The sequence below is a fragment of the Prionailurus viverrinus genome, chromosome B1 (assembly GCF_022837055.1).
Source record: "Prionailurus viverrinus isolate Anna chromosome B1, UM_Priviv_1.0, whole genome shotgun sequence".
In the NCBI taxonomy this organism is placed as follows: domain Eukaryota; kingdom Metazoa; phylum Chordata; class Mammalia; order Carnivora; family Felidae; genus Prionailurus; species Prionailurus viverrinus.
In genome coordinates this window covers 84,295,085-84,317,974 of record NC_062564.1, presented here as the reverse complement: position 1 = coordinate 84,317,974, position 22,890 = coordinate 84,295,085, and the positions used below count along the sequence as shown (strand labels likewise).

Here is a 22,890-nt window from a genome sequence, read left to right as displayed (position 1 = left end):
CAGATGACCAAGACCTGATTTAAAGCAGTGGTGATAAGAATAGGAAAGGATGGACCTCGGAGATATTTAAGAGGTAAAGTGGACCTGGTGATTTATTTTTGTGGGCAGCAAAAAGAGTACTTGGTTTCTCTAAAATCAATATAGACATGTACACTATGCAACTTACTGATTTTGTTAGTTTAGAAATTCAACCCTTTAAATTGACTTTTAAGGGTCAATTTTGCTTTTGGGGTCTGCTTTTGCTTTTCTAGTTTTCTGTGTCTTGGCTTGTGGTATCAATATAAACTAATAGTCCAAATATGTAAAAATACACAGAAAATAACCACTAATTAGTACCAATGGAGAGAATCAAATATTTGAGAAATTTTTCACTCCACTGTTCTGTCCAAAAGTGAGTCTTCCAGATACAATGTAACTATGCTCTAATATTAAATCTAAAAAAAAAAGCTTCATATACATATATATGTATGATCTACATATAGTTGATATACATACAGTTTTTAAAATTTATAATTAACTGTCCTTAGGATAGATGTGAAATTTAATTCTACCTCCAAAAGCAAGTTTTCAAAATCTTACTTTTGTCCCCTAATTCTCATCCCTTATTCTAAAGGCAAAGTAGAATTTAGCAAGCAATGAAATTATTGTCAATATGATCTTCACATTAACTAAAAAACTACAAAAAAATCCGTTAAAATTAATAAAATGATTCAAGAAAAGTCTCAGGATGCAAGGTGAATTTGTAACAATAACTTTCCACATAATAGCAATAAACAAAGTAAAATTTTCAAAATAAATGAATGCAATTCCCAATAGCATCAATAATCTTGAATCACTACAGCAGTAACAACAAAATCAATAACCTACTTATGAATAATTAGGTAAAGAAAATTATAAAAAGCTATAAAGAGAAATAAGGAACTATAACAAATGCATGAGTAGGAAAGTATTTACAAGATTAATATCACTCCTTCCCAAATTAATTTATATTTTTAGCATAAATCCAATCAAAATTCTAATGGACATAATTTTGGAACCTGTGAACACTTTCTATATTTCATTTGAAGAAACAGTCATAAATCATAACAAAAAGTATTTTTTTAAGTTTATTTATGTATTTTGAGAAATAAAGAGTGGGGAGAGGGGTAGAGAGAATGGGAAAGAGAGAATCCCAAGCAAGCTCTGTCCTGATAGCACAGAGCCTCATGCGGGGCTCAAACTCACAAACCCCTGAGATCATGACCTGAGCAGAAATCAAAAGTCCTATACTTAACTGACTGAGTCACCCAGGCACCCAACAAAAATTCTGAATATGAATATTAAAGGGAGGTTTTGCTCTAATAATACAATATATTGTTGTGACACATATAACACGGGCAGAATTGGTTAGAAATTATGTACAAGTTAGTAAAATATAAGGAAATAATGAGCAATTATAATTAGGAAAATATAAGCAGTTCTAGAAACACCCTACTTACTGCATTCATTCAACAAATATTTAATGCCTGTCATATACCAAGCATTATGTCCCTTAAAGGGACAACATAATTCCTGCTATCAGAAAGTTTGATGGAAAAAAATTAATAACAATTTTCATTATGGTAGAAATTGAGACAAATGGGCATAGGATTCTATGGATGCATAATATATGAAGGAAACCTAAATTCGGTATATGATAAAATGAGCACCACAAATTAATGAGAAGGAAAGGATTTGTTTAATAATGTTGAGATAATTGCCTAACTTTTTGGAATAAAATCAAATATGTCCCACTAGACATAGATATAAATTCCAGATGTATCATGGAATTAAATACAAATAAAATGAAACATAAAAAAATAAAAATGGAATGAATTACATGCGTTTTTGAAGAGGTCAACTGTACTTACGAAGCTTGTAAGTGCTAAAAGAAAAAAATTAAAGCAAAGCAGATCTGAAATTATTTTGCAACAAATACAATGCACCAAAATCTATCTCTGTCTATATATATATACTGAATACCAAAACATCAAAGGATACTTCACAATGAAGAAACAACTCATTAACAAGCATATGGAAAAACGTTCAACCTTACATTAGGACTCAAGGAAATAACCATTAAGACAATGGTTGACAATATTTCATCTAAAAAATTGGCAAAGAAAAAAATTTCATGCTTAATGCCATGTTGGAATTGCCTTGAATGCCACTTTCCTACAACTCTTAAGAGCTCTAAAGGTATTCCCACCCTGTTCCAGAAAATCTAGGAAACATTCTTACCATATATAATTAATACAAAATGCTTATTTGCGCTACACCGATTTTAACACCATTAAGTCATAATAACCTTTTGATAAGTGACTATCACATCATCATGATATTACAGGTACCATACCAAGTACATAGAAGGCATGCAATAAATGTAATGAATGTTGAATAGAAGAATTAATGAGCTTTTTTCTTCATCAATAAAGTAAATAAAAGTGTGGTGCTGGCTTCTCAAAAAAAATGTTCTTAGACTGATCGAGTAGTTCTAAATCTGTGTTTCTATAGAATGGAAATAATTTATTTTATTTACTTTTTAATTACAATAATTTATTTTTAGAAAATAATCCTAAATATGAAAACAATTATATACACAAAGACTTACTACAATATGACTTAAAAAGAAAAATGTATAGCCTAAAGATTAAGCAAGAGAAATCTAAAAAATGTTATGTAATATTAATTTGGTGAAATATTACATAATCTTTAAAAAGAAATTTAAAATTCAGGTTTAAAAAGGCTTATGCAAAAATGTTAAATGTAAAAAGCATGTTTTAAAGTTGTATATTTTGTGCTTCAGACTCTGTCTCTCTCTCTCTCTCTCTCTGTTCCTCCCCCACTCATGCTCTGTCTCTGTCCCTCAAATAAATAAATAAACAAACAAACAAATGTTAAATTTTTTTTTTTTTAAAGGGGCTGCCTGGGTGGCTAAGTATCTGACTTCAGCTCAGGTCATGATCTTACAATTTGTGAGTTCGAGCCCTGTGCTGACACCTCAGAGCCTGGAACCTGCTTCAGATTCTGTGTCTCCGTCCCTCTCTGCTCCTCCCTCACTCGTGCTCTGTCTCTCTCCGTCGCTCAAAAATAAACAAACGTTAAAAACATTTTGAAGTTGTATATTTCGGGGGTACCTGGGTGGCTCAGTCAGTCAGGCATCAGACTCTTGGCTTAGGCTCATGTCATGATCATGCAGTTTGTGAGTTCAAGCCCCACGTCGGGCTCTGTGCTGACAGTGCAGAGCCCCCTTGGGATTCTCTCTCTTTCCCTCCCTCTCTCTCTGCCCCTACGGTACTCATGTTCATTCTCTCTCTCTCTCTCTCTCTCTCTCTCTCTCCCTCCCTCCCTCTCTCAAAATAAATAAATAAAAAATCAAATTGTATATTTTGTACATAACAAGTATAGTGTAGCAGGTAAGACAGCAGGTATAGTGTAGCAGGTAAAACCCCATCTTCTCTAATCCTTAACTATCTCTATGAGCAAGTTATTTCACCTATTTAAGCTTCAGTTCCTCATTTATAAAATGGAAATGTATGAATAATATTGCCTATCTCGAAGTGCTGTTATTTGTAATTAAAAATCAAATTAGAAAAAAATCAAATTAGAAAATTCAAATAATGTTAATAGTATCAATCATACAATAAGCATTCAGTAATTGAAGCTATAGCTTTCGTTTTAACTGTTAAATAAAACCAAACCAATGCAAACCAGAAAGGGTAGCTGCAATAGTTGGCAGCTATGTGCAACGTGTTGGCAATATTTTTTGTATGGTGGATTTGGCTGTTCAGAACCTTAGGTACACATCTTCTATGTTTGGGAAATGCCCCACCTTACAAGTTCATACATCACCAGGATGGATGGCCAGAAATCCACTTCCAGCTTTTCCTTACGTGTTAAGAGTCTAAATTATCCCTAATGTGGTATAAGTTAGGGTGGAAGCATGTGTCCGAGGCTTTTCTGATAAGATACTGTTATTCAAGGCTTCAGTTCTGAAGCATGTGATCCACAGAACTTGGAGACCCATTCTAAGAGTTGACATTTCTGATCTCAAGACACTGGGGGCAGAGGATCTACCATCTGGCCCACATCAGTGATGTGAGTGGTAGAGCCTGTGCCAAAAGCAGAAACTGGAGGTTTGTTGTGGAGTGGTACTCCTTTGGATTTGGGTAGGCTAAAAACTCTGAGCAGGAAGCCCCCACGCCTGAGCCTCTGTTCATTAAGACTTTAATGGGTCCTATACAATTCTGTCTTCATGAGCCCTTCTTCCATCATGCGTGGGTGGGTGCATGTGCATGTGCACACACACATACACAACCTGTCTCTTTCTCTCTGTCTGCAAATAGATGATAGATAGGTAGATAGAGAGAGAGATAGATGATAGATAGGTAGATGTGCATATGTAATTACAGCTTATGACTACACTGGTATAAAGATAAACATAATAATATTATGTAGCACAATTTTTTCGAAGTAAAAATTCTTTTTTTCTTTAGTTCTTAAAAGAAATTAAAACATTTTAATGGGCCTCCAGAAGCATTGAAGGTCATTGACACTGTGCCCACTATACCTGATAGAAAAGCCAGCCTACCCTATTGCTATCAGATGAATTCTTATAAACTAGCTGATTGGCAGTATGAAACCTGATTATACAGATGGTGAAACTGCAGTGCAATTTTTACTTTTTTCAACTTTTTTGAGGAATTTTCAACTTCTTTAAAAAAAGCATGTATTGAAAATGATACATGAAGAAGAAGAAGAAGAAGAAGAAGAAGAAGAAGAAGGAGAAGAAGAAAATCTGGCCAATAATGTATCATCAGTAGGTCATAGCATTAAATGCAAACTTTATATACATAGCTCAGAATCTCAAGCTAGAAAGGGACTGTAAATATTATTGTGGAAAAAATGTCACTGAGTCCAATCCCTCATGTGCCATTTAAATCACCTCTGACCAAGATGTCATGGCCAATGATGCTGGGCTCAGTAGTTCACTATCTCAGGAAGAAAATAAGATATTCTATTTCTTCATAGCTTTGACAGCTAGAAAGTTCTTCTTTAATCCTGAGTCAAAATATATATTTCTGAAGCTTCCTTTTCCCCCCTGAATGCATCTCCAACACCTTAGTATTCTTTATGCTCCCATTTTAAACACCCAATATCAGTGCTTTGGAATCATTGCATAGTAACCCTGCTCAAAAGACCCTTATATCTACTGCATACTTACTAATTTGATTCTGTATCAGTCTACCATTCTTCTGGGTAGCCTTTGCACCAGAGCAGAGATAGGAATTGCTAAATCAGAGGCACTGTCTCTTCTTTCTCTTGAGATCACAAACTCATCATTTCCTTGACTCCCATCAGAGGAAAACAAAGTTACACTGGGCCATAGTTTGGAAAGAAATTTGGAACCTAATACAAAATGCAGACATTAGTGTTTGGAAAGGAAAACTTCTCTTGTGATTTGTTTTTCTTGAAGCAGATAACTAAAACAGAATAGTGAAAACTGTATAAACCTGGGAGTCTAGAAATACAGATTCTAAGTCCTGGTTCTGCTACTTATTCCTCTGTAATCCATAAAATCCAAATCTCTCTGTCCCTTTAGGGATGTTTTAGACTCCTAAGATTAATTACTTGACTTCTAATAATGATCCCTACGTCATTAGCTAAACAAAGAAGTAAAATTAAAATAAAACTGTTGAGCAATGTAGCCTCATTTGTATTTAAGATTTCCAGTAACCAGTGAACAGAAGTATTCAGTGGTATTGAAATAAAAAATATACCATTGTTAGCTAGCATCCCGATTGTCATCAGTTATTTTTTTCTGCTCTCGGAACCTTACAGATTCATATGCCCCATCTCACAGAGAAGAGTTGCCATCACCTGAAAAAACACAGAAATACCATGTAGACATAAGTGAAGATAAAACCTATGCCTATATTAACTGAAAATCCTTTCCCTTAATTCACTCATTTGAAAGATACTGGGTTCCTGTATAAGTTATGGTAATGTTTGCTTTTGTAAGAGCTGTCCATGAAATCTCAGTCTGGTTTGTATTATCTCATTGATCTGAGAGGGCATGGAAGGAGGCCTGAGGAGGGCATGGGAGGAGGCCTGTTTTATGAAGTCCTTCACGCACTCATGCTGAGAGAGACTCCATCATCTTGCAGGCAAGTGGCTTAGTCACCCTGAATATGGAAATCCAACAGGGAAATGAGGAGAGAGAATGATGATCACATGAGAGCCTTTTATGGGCCAGGCCTGGAATTGTCACATGATTCCCCTGGGTGAAAGTGGGTTGGGCAGTCATAACTCTGTACCTTGGGACAGAACCAGGATCTCTGATGGACAGCTGACCATCTCCATCACAGTCCACTATGAAGATTTTATGAGGCTCAATTAGTCCAAGGAAGGTTGCATACATTTGTCTATACCAATGGTAGATACATAAATAATGAAGAAAGTAAAACAAATGATTTGGTAATAAAGACTTTGGCATCAAGAATAGTTGAAGACAAGAGGATAATCAGAATGTGATTATAGCCTGCCTGCACATTAGGGAGGACAGACAACAGGGGTCCAGGAGAAATGTAGTTCTGTGTGGGAATTATCAGAAACATCTTCAAGGCAAAAGTCATATTAGAAAAGGGAATTTCTAGGGTTGTTATTTTCACTGTCATATGATAAAATATACATATGCTCCTCAGGCTGGAGTACAGGATATTTTCCATGTGGATTTTGTCTCAGCCATTATTAAAATGGCTTTTGTTTTGTGGCTTCTGCAAATGTCCTCTGTCTGGAGGCACCTTTCATTAGGTGGTTACCTGTTGGAACTTTACCAACCCAACAAACCCTTGTCATATATATGCCAGGAAGAATATTGTCTCCCCTTGAAACTCTCATATTATTTATGTTATGGTGGCTTGTTATGTGGTTATTTATTTATATGTTGTTATATTAATTTACTTTTTCTGACTACACACATTGTAACTTAAAGTGTTATTGAGTGAATAATTGAAATGGTGAAAACTGATTTATACATTAAACAAGTTCTTTTTAAACACGTTGTACCAGAATTGCTTGGGGATTCCAGTCTCAGTCAGTATAATTGGGGCATTTTGCATTTCTAAAAAGCTCCCAGATGATTTGATTTCATCAGCTTTGGGAAAACAGATGACTAATTCTACTGAATCTGAGGTAAAATTGTTAAACCACATTTTAGACAAAAACACAAAAGAGATCAGTGGTTTTAATAACCTCAAATACATTGATAGGCATATGATTTTAGCACTGGAAAGTTTAGAGAGGACTGGGATCTATTTCCTGGGAAAAGTAAATAAAACTTCTCAAGAAGGGAACATCTATCTATTGCATTTTTTGTATCCTAGTGCATAGGAAGTAGTAGAATAGATGACTATGAATGAGTTCCAAAGTAACCATCATCACAGTAACATCACCTTTAGTACTGTCATACAAGTGAGGAAACAAAAGAAATAGTTAAGTATTAGAGAAAAAGACAGATGGCAGCAATATGTGGGCATTAGTTGGGAAATCATTTTAAATTAAAATAGAGAAAGTCAATAGCCTACAAGAATCCTAGTGATTGCTTACCAAGTCTCTTACTACAAGCCCAGAAAAAAAAAATGCCTGCTGGGGATTAAAATTACAGGCATGTATAATATAGGAAAACAATAATATTGGAAAGGAAAAGGTACCTATTTTTGTTATTTAAAGTTCGACCAGCTCTATTAATTTTGAGAAAATACAGCTTTCAAATTTTGCTCTTTTGAATAGCTTCGTGCACAAGCAATACATACTACCAGTCAAATGCCATAAACTGTCACCTGTTAAAAATCATCTTTCAAAAAATGGAAGGACAGGCAGAGTGAGGATGACAGGAAAGCCCTCAAAAGAGCCAATGGATCCAGTAATATCTGGGAATAAAATGTTTTCCCCCCAAACAACTTGTAAGATTACTTTTCAAGAAATGTCAAAACAAATAAAAACACATTTTAAAGAATATATCAAAGAAAAAGAGCCAGCTACAGACTCCGTGAATTCATGATTATGGTCCAACAAAGAGAACACTTAGGATTTAAGGTCAAAACAAAACAAAACAAAACAAAACAAAAGGACAGACATAAACTGATAGGCTGCTTCCTTTGAAAGGTAAAATTTGAGGAGACACCACACATTATCTGCACTTCTAATCTACCATTTCAGAAGTGCAGAATAAAATAATATACAAGTTATAATTTGTGGATTATACAAAAATCTAATGATATAAGTTAGTGTTTTTAAGCATTTATATATTCAAAGGCTGTGCCTTAAAACACTCATTATTATTTATCTTTGCTTTAGTCGTTTCCATATTAGATAGGGCTGACTAAAGTCCAATAGATCAAGGCCAAACAAAGAGGGTCAAGAAGGGGCACCTGGGTGGCTCAGTCGGTTGGGCAGCCGACTTCGGCTCAGGTAATGATCTCGCGGTCCGTGAGTTCGAGCCCCGCGTCGGGCTCTGTGCTGATAGCTCAGAGCCTGGAGACTGTTTCGGATTCTGTGTCTCTCTTTCTCTGACCCTCCCCCATTCATGCTCTGTCTCTCCCTGTCTCAAAAATAAATAAAACGTTAAAAAAAATTAAAGAAAAAAAAGAGGGTCAAGAACTAAGAGACCAGAGTGACTTCTCCTAAAGGAGATGGGACCTAGGAAGCTATTGAGATACATGCTCTTACAGAGTTCTTAAGTGCAATAGGGAAACCATGACTTGAAAATCCACATGGTTCCATAAAGAGATTCAGAAGCTTGGGTTATGTTTGAGCAGCAGAGATGCAGAGATCAGTGTCAAAAATTCAGAACATTACTGGGTTTAGTTTCAGTGTGGCTCCATGATTGTAGACTGAAAGGCTGGTACTGAAGTTCCCTGAAACCATGCTGTGCCAGGGCAGCTGATCCAGTCCGTGAGGTGACCCCCAAATCTGCACTTAGTGGCATCCCCTTATTAGCCTGAATTTAGCCATGGTGAGAGTATTTATACCTTGAAAATGGATCAACACTAAAAATTTGGACTTTTGTTTTCTAGAGAGCCAGTTTCTCAGCACACTATGGCCCTACAGAGACATTTTCAAGACTTCTACGTATTAGGACTCTAAGAGAACGAATTAGAGGAGACATACTAAATAAAATCCAAAGAGGATAATGATAGAGCTCTGAACCTAGATTAGATGTTGTCTAATTATCTGATAAAATACCTCTGAGATAGTTATCCTATTCAGGGAGGTAAAGGTAATTAAAATTTGCATGAATATGAGATGTTTTTGGTAGATCCAGCGATAGATGACTTCATATCTCTCACTACAGGAGTCTCTCTAACAAAAAATTCAGAAGAGTATGTTAGAAAAACAAATTCCTGGACCAAAATCAAAAGGAAGAAGATACTCAGATGCAGCCATAGGTAACTGTGCGACACAAAATAGAGAACAAAAGGGACCAATTTAAGAAGCAAATTAAACTGTTTAATCCTCATCTGAACCTTCCACCCAAGTGTAAGAGAACAACAGAGAAAAATCACTCTCATTAAAAAAAAAAAAAACAAAAAACCAGGCAGAAGAGGTTCCGGTTCAAGCCAGTGACATAGGAAAACTCTGAACTCACCTCCTTAACAGAATGCACCAAATTGCACCTATTAATAGAATAGTTTCTCCTGAAGAAGAACAGAGGTCTGACTGCCGGAACAGCTAGTGAACAAGGAAAGATAGAACAGATAAAGAGAAACCAAGAGAACAGCAAGAGAGATGAAGATACATAACAAAGGAACCCCTCCCCCACCCCTAATGTTGTGAATAGCATGGGGGGTGAGGGATAGTACAGAAAAAAAAAAAGCCAAGGTTTAAAAGAGCAACTAGCATATAAAAGAGAACACTAGAACTCTGCCCATTGGCAGGGGAGCTGCAGGCAGGTTCTTCAGGTCAGAGGGACTGTAGAACCACTGGGTTTACATGCCCATTCCACCTTAAAAGCTAAGATCTGAGCCGGGTCTGGACACCATAAGTGGGCAAGTCCAGCTGTCTCAGTGAGCTTGCAACTTCAGCAGCCCCGGGGTCCACAGACCCACACCATCTCTACCCATGCTGGGGCACAGAAAATGAAGCCAGAATTTGAAAGGGCTGAGGAGCTATGGGAATACTCTCCCTCACTCCTCCTAAAAAGCCCAGACCACAGCAGGGCTGGACACACTAAGGGGCAGGTTTGAACGTCATAGTTAGTGGGTCCCAATGCCATAAATGGCTGATCAGATCATCACAGAAATCTTGCAACTTTAGCAAGCTCAGAGTCCACAAGCCCACACCAGTCCTAGCCACACTAAGACACAGAAAAAAAAAAAAAAGCTGAAGTTTAAAAGAGCCAAGGAACTGTAGGAATGCTCTCTGCCCACTACCTGAAAAGTCCAGACTACAGCAAGGTCCAGCTCATAGTGAGCCAGCAAAAGTCACCAAGCACACAGTCTGCATAGTGGGACACCCATTATGCAAGACCACTCCTTCAACTTTAAGAAAAGTAGCTGTTTTGCCTAATCCATAGAAACAAACACAAAAAGTCAAGCAGAATAGGGAGACAGAGGAATGTACTCCAAAAGAAAGAACAAGAAATAATCTTGGAAAAATAATTAAATGAAACAGAGGTAAGCAATATACCTGATAAAGAATTTTTTTGTTTATTCATTTATTTTTTTTTAAACATAATTTTTGGTCAAGTTAGCTAAGTGTGCTCTTGGTTTCAGGGGTAGATTCCCATGATTCATTGCTTATATGCAACACCCAGTGCTTATCCCAACAAGTGCCCTCCTCAATGTTCATCACCCATTTTCCCCTCTTCCCTGCCACCTCCTATCAACCCTCAGTTTGTTCTCTGTATTTAGGAATCTCTTATGGGTTTGCTTCCCTCTTTGCTTGAAACTATTTTTCCCCTTCCCTTACCCCATGGTCTTCTGTTAAGTTTCTCAAGTTCCACATGTGAGTCAAAACATATGATATCTATCTCTTTCTGACTGACTTATTTCACTTAGTATAATGCCCTTCAGTTCCATCCACATTGCTGCAAATGGCAGGATTTCATTCTTTCTCATTGTCAAGTAGTATCCATTGTATATATAAACCACATCTTCTTTATCCGTTCATCAGTTGATGGACATTTGGGCTCTTTCTATGATTTGGCTATTGTTGAAAGTGCTGCTATAAACATTGGGGTCCAAGTGTCCATATGAATCAACACTCCTCTATCTTTTGTATAAATTCCTAGTAGTGCTATTGCTGGATCATATGGTAGTTCTATTTTTAATTTTTTGAGGAAACTCCACACTGTTTTCCAGAGCTACTGCATCAGTGTGCATTCGCACCAACAGTGCAAGAGGATTTCCGTTTCTCCACATCCTCGCCAATATCTGTGTCTGAGTTTTTAATTGTAGCCAATTCTGACGGGTGTGAGGTAGTATTTCAGTGTGGTTTTGATTTGTATTTCCCTGATGATGAGTGATGTTGAGCATCTTTTCATGTGTCTGTTGACCATCTGGATGTCTTCTTTGGAAAAGTGTCTATTCATGTCTTCTGCCCATTTCTTCACTGGATTATTTGTTTTCCAGGTGTTGAGTTTGGTAAACTCTTTACAGATTTTGGATACTAATCCTTTATCTAATATGTCTGATATGTCATTAGCAAATATCTTCTCCCATTCTTTCAGCCGCCTTTTAGTTTTGTTGATTGGTTCCTTTGCAGTGCAGAAGCTTTTTATCTTGATGAGACCCCAGTAGTTCATTTTTGCATTTATTTCCCTTGCTTTCAGACACTTGTCAAGTAAGAAGCTGCTGTGGATGAGGTCAAAGAGGTTGTTGCCTGTTTTTTCCTCTAGGGTTTTGATGGTTTCCTGTCTCACATTTAGGTCTTTCATCTATTTTAAGTTTATTTTTGTGTATGGTATAAAAAAGTGATCCAGTTTCATTCTTCTGCATTTTGCTGTCCAGTTTTCCCAGCACTATTTGTTAAAGAGACTGTCTTTTTTTCCATTGGATACTCTTTCCTGCTTTGTCAAAATTTAGTTGGCCATACATTTTTGGGTCTAATTCTGGGTTCTCTATTCTATTCCATTGGTCTATGTGTCTGTTTTTTGCCGATACCGTACTGTCTTGATGGTTACAACTTTGTATAGAGGCTAAAGTCCAGGATTCTGATAACTCCCACTTTGCTTTTCTTTTTCAAAATTAATATTTGGGGTCTTTGTGGTTCCATATAAAATTTAGGATTGTTTGTTCTAGCTTTGAGAAGAATGGTGGTGCAATTTTGATTGGGATGACATTGAATGTATAGACTGCTTTTGGGAGTATTGACATTTTAACAATATTTGTTCTTCCAGGAACCTTTAAAAACCTATAAAAATATATAGGTTTTTCTTTACAGAAACCATTTTCTTTTAAAAATCATACATCTTAAAACACAAAATTAATGTAAGTGGATGGTAAAATAAACGAAACAAAGGTAAAAAATGCAAAATAAAATTATTTCTCCATGATAAAAAAGGAAAGAAAGAAAGAAAGACCATCTCATTTAAAATTGCACCAAAAAGAATAAAATACCTAGGAATAAATTTAACCAAAGAGGCAAGAGACCTGTATTCTGAAAACTATAAACATTCATAAAACAAACTGAAGATGATACAAGCAAATGTAAAGATATTCTATGCTCATGGATTAGAAGAATTAATATTGTCAAAATCTTCATATTACCCAAGCAACCTATATATCCAATGTAATCCCTATGAGAATACCAATAGTGTTTTTCACAAAATAGAGCAAATGATACCAAAATTTGTATGAAGACCTCAAATAACAAAGTAAACCCTGAGAAAGAACAAAGCTGAAAGTATTATAATTCTGGATTTCAAGATATACTACAAACCTGAAGAATCAAAACAGTATGGTACTGGCACAAAAACAGACACGTAGATCATAGATCAACAAAACAAAATAGAGACCCCAGAAATAAAACCATGATTCTTTCTTCAATTTATCTCACTGACAAAAGAGGCAAGAATATACAATGGGAAAAGGACAATCCTTTCAATAAATGGTGCTGGGAAAACAGGACAGCTACATGTAAAAGAATGAAACTGAACTACTTTTAACACCATACACAAAAATAAAATCAAAATGGATTAAAGACTTAAATATGACACCTGAAAACACAAAAATCCTACAAGGGAACACAGGCAGCAATTTTTCTGACATAAGCCATAGCAACATTTTTCTAGATATGTTTCTGAAGGCAAAGGAAACAAAAGTAAAATTAAACTATTGGGACTACATCAAAAATAAAAAGCTTTTGCACAGAAAAGGAAATAATCAACAAAACTAATGAGAGAAGCTACCAACATTTTTCTAGATATGTTTCTAAAGGCAAAGGGAACAAAAGTAACATTAAACTATTAGGACTACATCAAAAATAAAAAGCTTTTGCACAGAAAAGGAAATAATCAACAAAACTAATGGGAGAACCTACTGAATTGGAGAATATATTTGCAAATGATATATCTGATAAAGGGTTAATATCTAAAATGTATAAAGAATTGATACAACTCAACACCAAGAAGATAAACAACCAAATTAAAAAATGGGTAGAGGACCTGAATAGACATATTTCCAAAGAACACATTTGGATGGTCAACAGACACATGAAAAAATGCTCAACATCACTAATCATCTGGGAAATGCAAATCAAAACCACAATGAGATATCACCTCATCCTGTTAGAATGGGCACAATCAAGAAGATAAGAAACAACACTCATGTACTGTTAGTGAGAATGTAAATTAGTACAGCACTGTGGAAAACAGTATGAAGTTTCTTCAAAAAATTAAAAATAGAAATACCGTATGATCCAATAATTCCACTATTGGGTGTTTACCCAGGGAAAATGAAAACACTAACTCATAAAGACATGTGCAACCCTATGTTTATTGTAGCATTACTTAATATAGCCAACACATGGAAGCAACCTAAGTGTCCATCAATATATGAAGATAAGCTATAAAGGAGGTGTGAAATTGTGTCATTTGAGACAACATGGATGGACCTACACAGTACTATACTAAGTGAAAAAAGTCAAACTGAGAAAGACAAATACCATATGATTCTATTCATAATTGGAATTTTTAAAAGTAAACAAAAAGCAAAGGCAGCACTATAAATCCAGAGAAGAAACTGATGGTTGTCAGAGGGGAGAGGCTGGACAGTTGGACAAAATGGGTGAAGGAGAGAGTGTAGATACAGGCCTCCAGTTATGAGATGAGTAAGTCATTAGAATAAAAGGCAGAGCACAAAGAATATAGTCAGTGTTGGACGCTGGGGTGGCTAAGTCAGATGAGCATATGACTTTTGATTTCATCTCAGGTCATGATCTTAAGGTCCTGAAATCAAGCCCTGCATCAGGCTCCATGCTGTGCATAGAGTCTGCTTGAGATTCTTTCCCTCTCCCTCTGCCCCTGCCTGGCTTGCATGCCCACATGCATGCTCTCTCTCTCTCTCTCTCTCTCTCTCTCTCTCTCTCTCTCTCTCTCTTTCAAAAAATAAAAATAAAAGGAATACAATCAGTGATACTGTAATAGAGATGTAATGGAACAGATGGTACCTATATTTGTGATGAACATGGAATAATATATAAACTTGTCAAATCACTAAATTGTACACCTGAAACTAATGTAACATTGTATGTTAACTATACTAAAATTATATATGTATATAAAGACATGTGCATCATGGTTTCCCTAGGTCCTAGTCAAGTTTGTAAACTTGAAGTCTGTAGTTTATAGACTAATGTAATGCCATGCACATATTTTGGATCAAACTGAAAAGTAAGGAGCTAACACAGAATTAATATAACTATATGATTACAGGCAGTGGGGAAGGACACATGCTCTAAAGTGATGAGCAACAACCTGAATTTATTTGTAAAATTCAGGAATACTCACTAGTGATTCTTAGAAATTCTTGGAGGGAGAACAAAATTTCTTGAATAGAATGGGGACTCAAGATTATTGCTCCTTGGATACCAAAGGAAAATGTGGTACCAAAAATATGACTTTTACTCATAGAATCCTGGGCTTTAACAGAGTCATGATGCAATCTGGGAATCTCTAGACTATTTCTCTTGGGAATATGAATCTTAGTGATGGAGCAGTTGATAAGGATGAGAGAACTTTGGGCATCATAACTGGGTTACAGTAAAAATACTGGAAATTTTTTCCCATCCTAGAACATCATGGATAGTTCTTATCACTGTACCTTAAGAAAAGTACTTAAAAAGAGCCAGAAAACAGCACCTAAAACCATCAGGTGAGTGATGTATGAGGGCTGCCATATACAGTCAGATTAAAATGGAAATTTTTTTCTAATGTGGAAACAGAAGCTGATAAATAATTGCAACATAAAAAAGAGCAGCTTAAAAATCAATATAATTTACCAATGTAATATAGATTTGTTCAACAAGTTTCAGAGTACTAGGGCAAAAAGATGTGCTTTAAGTAACATTATCAGTATTTTATTATTACCAATTAGAAATTCATAGAATTCAATAGAAATTCATTCTGGCAATAAATAGACATTACATAAGAATTTATCAAATTTATGAAGAAGTAAGCCACAAACAATTATTAAAAGAAATCTTAGATACAGTCTATCTTTACAGTTGAAAGTCACAACTTCTAATAATTATGCCTTAACACATCCACTGGCAATCAAACACTAGAATTAGAAGACCCGAAGTATATCACCAATTAAATTCCAGAATATTATAAAATATTTTTAATGTTTATTTATTAAACATTAGAGAGAGACAGAGTGTGAATGGGGGAGGGCAGAGAGAGTGAGACACAGAATCTGAAGCAGGTTCCAGGCTCTGAACTGTCAGCACAGAGCCTGACAGGGGGCTTGAACTCATGAGCTATGACATCATGACCTGAGCCAAAGTCAGCTGCCCAACCGAATGAACCACCCAGGTGCCCCTATTCCAGAATATTTTAAAAAACCAATTTAACAGTAACTGATAACTAATTTCCTAAGATAAAAACATCAGTAAATTAAAGAATTCCTTAGAAAAAGGCATCTTTGGGGCATCTGGGTGGCTCTATCGGCTAAGTGTCCAACTTTGGCTCGGGTCATGATCTTGTGTTTCATAGATTCGAGCCCTGCATTGGGCTCTGTGCTGACAGTTCAGAGCTTGGAGCCTGCTTCAGATCCTATGTCTCCCTCCCTCTCTGCCCCTTCCCTGCTCATGCTCTGTCTCTCTCACTCTATCAAAAATAAACATTCAAAAAAAAAAAAAAAGAAAAAAGAAAAAGGAAAAGGTCTCTTTGTTCAGATATTATGGAAACAATTGCAATTTAGGGGTCTTATATTTGGTTGTTGATTAATAGTGATTTCTACTGTAAAAAAAATTAGCAATCAAGGGGGAACTGAAGTTATCAGAATGTTAATTTGTAATTTGGGGCACTAAAGCAGAGATACTTGCCTACCTATCAGAGAATCTTTGTTCTCTATGAGATTTCAAGAAATTACTCTGTTCCTTTATAGGAGACTTCAGAGAAGTGATAAACACATACATTTTTTAACTTGACACTAAGGGAGATACTACATTACTTTGATAGAGGAGACTGTGAACTCAAGTCAGAGAGAGCAAAGCAGTAAAACTCCAGGCATAGTCTCAATCTTCATTTAAATGTTTTTGGGAGCACCTCACTGGAGTGGGGATTGTCTCATTTAGAAAGAAAACAAAACAAAAAACCTGTATTTAACTTTTAATTTTTTTAATGTTTATTTATTTTGTTTTAATTTTTTTAACGTTTATTTACTTTTGAGACAGAGAGAGACAGAGCATGAATGGGGGAGGGTCAGAGAGAGAGGGAGACACAGAATATGAAACAGGCTCCAGGCTCTGAGTGGTCAGCACAGAGCCCGACGCGGGGCTTGAACTCACGGACCACGAGATCATGACCTGAGCCGAAGTCGGCCACTTAACCGACTGAGCCACCCAGACGCCCCAGTGTTTATTTATTTTTGAGAGAGAGAGGGGGCAGAGAGAGCAGGGGAGGGGCAGAGAGAGAGGGAGGCACAGGATCTGAAGCAGGCTCCAGGCTCTGAGCTGTCACCACAGAGCCCTACACAGAGCTTGAACTCGCAAACCATGAGACCATAACCGGAGCTGAAGTCAGATGCTTAACCAACTGAGCCACCCTGGCACCCCTCAGGTATTTAACTTTTAGACTGACAGTCTATATCTCTGAACTACAAAAACCCAATGTATAACATTCATTCAAAGGGAGATTTGTTTTCCAAAATCTGAGTTTTCATAAACATCACAAAGATTAATACTCCTTCATCATTTGAGAAGGAAAATAATTTATTTTTCATAACATAAGACATTATCTAATTTGATCTTCAAGACAGTCCTAGAATGGGTAAGAGTGGGTAACATGATTTCTATTTTATAAAAGAAAAAAGTAAATCTCTAAGAACTAGCAAATATATCAGTAACTTCCTATTTTTCAATGTCCACTGTACGATCTGGTTTAATTGGAGACTTAGCTAGATTGAGGAATTGAGATTTGAATGGATCTGTCTGATTCTAAACCCATGCTCTTAACCAACTATATTTTAGATTTCTTGTCCAAGGTAACATGCATTTACTACTAGAGCTAACAATTACGCTCCCGAACTAGTGTTCTTCTTGATTATACAAATTGCCTCCCACATCTATCCACAACTAAACAGCAGTGTGAATAAGGCTGGCAATGGCTAGCCATTCACTGAATTATTTTCCCTTTGTTTGTATGCACACACCTAAACTATACTTCCCAGCCTTCTGTGCAATTACGCATGGCCACATGACTGAGATCTGGTTGACAGCGTGTAGATAGATGCTTTGTACATGTATTACAGACTGGGCCTAATAATTCTCCCATACTCTCCTCCTTGTTCTTCCCCACAAAAGGAAAGATCTTGTTTCCCTACATTACCATATATTTGAAGGCCTTCTACCTACCAAGAATGGTCAGATTGCAATTTGTATGGAAAGAAGAAATAAACTTTTATTCCCATGAGCCACCAAAATTTTGGAACTTCCAAAGGGATTGTACCATTTCATGCTCCCACCAGCAAAGTATGAGAAGTCCAATTATTTCACATTCTTACCAACATTTGGTGCTATTCATCATCTAGTATTAGATATTCAATCCATATGTAGTGATAAATGTGGCTTTAATTTGCATTTTCCTCATAACTTATAATTTTAAGCATTTTCTATGTTCATCACCCATTTGTTATTTGTTCATTTGAAACTATTCCAACCTTTTCCCTATTTTTCACTGGGAAATTTGTCTTTTCATTATTGTGTGATAGCAGTGTTTATATTCTGGATATAATCTCTTATCAAATATATTTTTGTTGGAATACTTTTTTGTCATGAATATTTTCTTCCTATATGTGACTTGCCATTTCATTTTCCTAATGGTATTTTTCAAATAGAATACATTGTACACATTTTAAAAATCCAATTATCTGTTTTTCTTTTTATAGCTTGTGGCTTTTTTTTTTAGCATATATTAGAAATCGTTTCCTGAACAAGTTCATGAGACAAGTCTACTTTGTTTGCCTTTAGAAGGTTTACCTAGAATATAGCCCATCTAGTAAGAGTAAGAGCTGGTGTCATTCTATTACCTAAATTTATGCATTTCCAACAACATTTATTGCAAAGAATTTTCTCAATGATTGCCTTGGCACCTATATCAAAAATTAATTGACCGTTACATGAAGGTCTATTTCTGGACATTCTATTTTATCTATTGACCTATTTGTCTAAATGTATGCCACTAGATGCTGTCTGGAACTTAATAACATTATAGTACATCTTAAAATTAGGGACCATAAATCCCCCAACTTTGTTCTTTTTCAAGATGTTTTGTCTATTCTAGGTCTTGTGTATTTCCATATAATTTTAGTATCAATTTGTCAATTTCTACCTCCAAAGACATCTTCTGGGATTTTAATTGGGATTGCATTTAATTTATAGAACAGTTTTGGGAGAAAAGACTTCTTAATTGAGTGCTTTAATCCATAAATATAGTTTAAAGATTTTCTTTAAATTCTGTAAACAAAATTTTATAATTTTCATTCCAGAAGTCTTATACATATTTTATTAAAAATCCCTGAATATTTTATTTTGGGGAATGCTTTTATAAATAATGCATCCAAAATGTATCTTTTTTTTTTCTTTTTAGAGAGAGAAAGCCCAAGATGGGGAGAGAGGCAGAGAGAGAGAGAGACCGAGAACCTTAAGCACGCTCCATGCTCAGTGCAGAACCCAACACGGGGCTCTATCCCACAACCCTGGGATCGTGACCAGAGCCAAAATCAATAGTTGGACCCTAAACCAACTTAGTCATCCAGGTGCTTTAAATAACACTTGATCTTTAAGGAAATCCTCCATTTTATTTAAAATTTCCCACTTTTTGTAACGTTCTTTTATATTTTTCTTAATATCTTTAGGCTGTGTATTATTATCCTGTCTTTCAAATCCAATATTTGTAATTTGCACTTCTCTTTTCTTAATAGGTCTTGTTAGAGGTTTATCAATTTGATTAATCCTTTGGGAAAAAACATTCCTAGCCCTTTAACTTTTTGTCTCTTTTTATTTCATTGATTTCCTGTCTTATTATTTCTTTTCTTCAACCTTGGTTTTAATTTTCTCTCCTTTGGTTAGCTTTTTTTTTTTAAGACTGTTTACTTTTTTTTATTTTGAGAGAGAGAAAGAGAGAGTGCATATGTGAGTGGGGGAGGGGCGGAGAGAATGGGAGAGAGAAAATCCCAAACAGGCTCTGAGCTGTCAGCAAAGAGCCCAACTTGGCTCTGGAAAGTCCGAGGGACTCTTAACCAACTGAGCCTGGCACCCCTCCCTTTTTAAGCTTCTTAATGTGAAAATTTAGGTTACTAATTTGAAGTGTTTCTTCTATTATAATATAAACATTAAAAGCATTCATTTATTTCTAAATACTGCTCTAAACTGTATACTACAAATGTTAATATGTTGGGTTTAATTTTTACTTAAAATAAAGTATTTCTGGTTTTCCTTGGAGATTCTTCTTCGTACCATAATTTACTCAGATATGTGCTACTTAATTCCCAATGTTTGGTGAGTTTTAAGATTTCTTATGTTTTTTTTTTCCTATCTTAATTATATTGTACCTATTGTGATCAGAGAAACTATTGTATAAAAGGTCAGTCTTTTGAAACCTTTGAAACTCCTTTTATGGCCCATCATTGGTCTATGTTGGTGAGTACTCCATAAGTACTGGAGAAGTGTTCTGCAGATGGCAGGAATGGTATTCTACAAATATAAATTAGATCAAGTTGATGGTGTTTTCAAGTTTATCATAGACTTACTGATTGATTGATTGATTTTTTGTCTAGTGGTTCTATCAATTCCTGAAAGGGGATATAAAAATATTAACAATGACTAAGCATTTGTGTATTCTTCCTTGAATCTTGCCAATTTTTGCTTCATGCATTTTATGCTCTGTTGTTCAGGTGTATACATGTATAGAATAGTTATATCATCATATATATTGACCTTTTTGTCATTATGAAACATTTCTTCTTTTCAAGTAATAATTCTAGGCTTGAAGTTACTTTGTCTGATTTCAATATAGCTACATCAGCATTAAAATTTCTAATTATTGTTGGCATGTTACATATCTTCCCATCCTTTTATTTCAACATATATGGTGTCTTTCTATTAAGAGTTCATGCCTTATAGATGGCGTATATTTTATTTTATTCTGTTGCATTTTTGTTAATTTTTTATAACTCTTTGTATAATGCTTTTAAATGGTGTCTTTAAATGCTCTAATTTATACCCTTAATTTATCATACTCTATTATTGTATCATTTCAGGTAAAATGTAAGAAATGCATAATCTGGGGGCATCTGGTTGGCTCAGTCGGTTGAGCATCCGACTGCGGCTCAGGTCATGATCTTGGGGTAGAGGAGTTCGAGCCCCATGTCAGGCTCTGTGCTGACAGCTCAGAGTCTGGAGCCTGATTCAGATTCTGTGTCTCCCCCTCTCTGCCCGTCCCCACTCATGCTCTGTCTCTGTCTTTCTCAAAAATAAACATTAAAAAATTCAAAAAAAGACATGCATAATCCCATTTGTCCCCCTTTCTTTGTGCTTTTGCTGTCATATCTTATAAATATTGTCCCCAGAATATATTATTGTTGTGCTAAATAGTCTTCAGTTAAAGAAAATAATAAAAAGATAAAATGTAGGCTTTCATATTTACCAACATATTTATGGTTTCTAGAAATGTTCATTCTTTCCTGTTGACAAAAGTCCCTATGTGGCATCATTTCCCTTCAGCCAGTAAAACTTACTTTAATTTTTCTTGTATGTAACTCTGCAGACAGAATTCCCTCAAAATGAGAAATGTGATTTTATCCCCAATTTTGTTGCATATGTTCTTTGAATATAGAATTCTGACTTAATTTTTGTTTTCTTTCTAAAACTTTAAGGACATTGTTCTATTGTTTTCTAGCTGCTATTGTTTCTGATTAAAAAAAATCATCCGTAATTTGTGTTATGGTTCTCCTGTGTGTAATGTGCACTTTCTCTCTGGCTGCTCCCAATATTTTTTTTTCTTTATCTTTGGTTTTCAGCAGCTTAGCTACGTGACTAGAGGTGATTTCTCTTATACCAAGCTACTTGTGGTTTTTTGAGTGTCTTGGTTCTGTAGGTTAATTGTATTATTTTCAGCAAATTTTGGAAGTTTTTGACCATTATTTATTTCAACATTTTATTGGCCCAATCTTTTCCCCTCTTTTTCTGGGACTCTATTTTCACATAGACCTTTTGACATTACTTTGCATGTAACTGATATTGTGTTTATTTAAAAACACAAAACAAAACAAAACCAAAAAAACCCTTCTTTTTCTTTGTTCTTCAATTTGGGTAATTTCTGTTGACCTGTCATGCTCACTTACCCTTCATTTTGCAATTTCAACCTGCTATTAATCCCATCCAGTGATACATTTAAAGTTCAGATTTGTAATTCTTTTGAGTTCTAGAATTTCTGTATGATTATTTTCTCACTTACTTTTTCTATAGATGCTTTAAACTCATGAACATATATATAAAACATGCTATTTAAAATAGTTAATGTTGGGGAAACTGGGTGGCTCAGTCAGTTAAGCAGACTCCTAGCTCAGATCATGATCTCATGGTTCATGGGTTTGAGCCCCAGATCAGGCTCCTCACTGACAGTGCAGAGCCTGCCTAGGATTCTCTCTCCCCTGCTCTCTCTCTCCCTCTCCTTCTCTCTGTCTCTCAAAATAAATAAATAAATTTTAAAAATAAAATAAAATAGGGGCGTCTGGGTAGCTCAGTTGGTTGAGTGTCCAAATTTGGCTCAGGTCATGATTTCATGGTTTTGTGAGTTCAAGCCCCGCGTCAGGCTCTGTGCTGACAGCTCGGAGCCTGGAGCCTGCTTCTGATTCTGTCTTCCTTTCTCTCTACCCCTCCCCCACTCACACTCTGTCTCTATCTCAAATATAAACATTAATAACATTTTTAAATAAAAAAACAAAATGAAATAATATATTTAATATAAATAATCTGTGATGAGCTGGTTTTAGTATTTTATTTTTCAACATGTTGGCCATCTAGGTTTCTGTTTTTTTGTTGACTACTTTATCTTTTGATTCTAGGAAGCATTTTCTTCTTTCATCACATAATTCATAATTTTCATTTTGTTTTGTTTTATGCTAGCCATTGCAGATTTTACATTGA

The 22,890-nt window shown here is 35.5% G+C and overlaps 1 protein-coding gene across 2 annotated transcripts in view; it reads right to left on the bottom strand.

Annotated features, from left to right (window-relative positions):
* The window catches only part of INPP4B (inositol polyphosphate-4-phosphatase type II B), a 403,509-nt gene extending 398,149 nt beyond the window's left edge, over positions 1-5,360 (bottom strand). For both annotated transcript variants that reach the window (XM_047855552.1, XM_047855554.1), the window contains exon 1: positions 5,243-5,360. The gene's annotated coding sequence lies outside the window, so the exon portion shown is untranslated. The remainder of the gene's footprint in view (positions 1-5,242) is intronic.
* Positions 5,361-22,890: the final 17,530 nt, after the last annotated feature.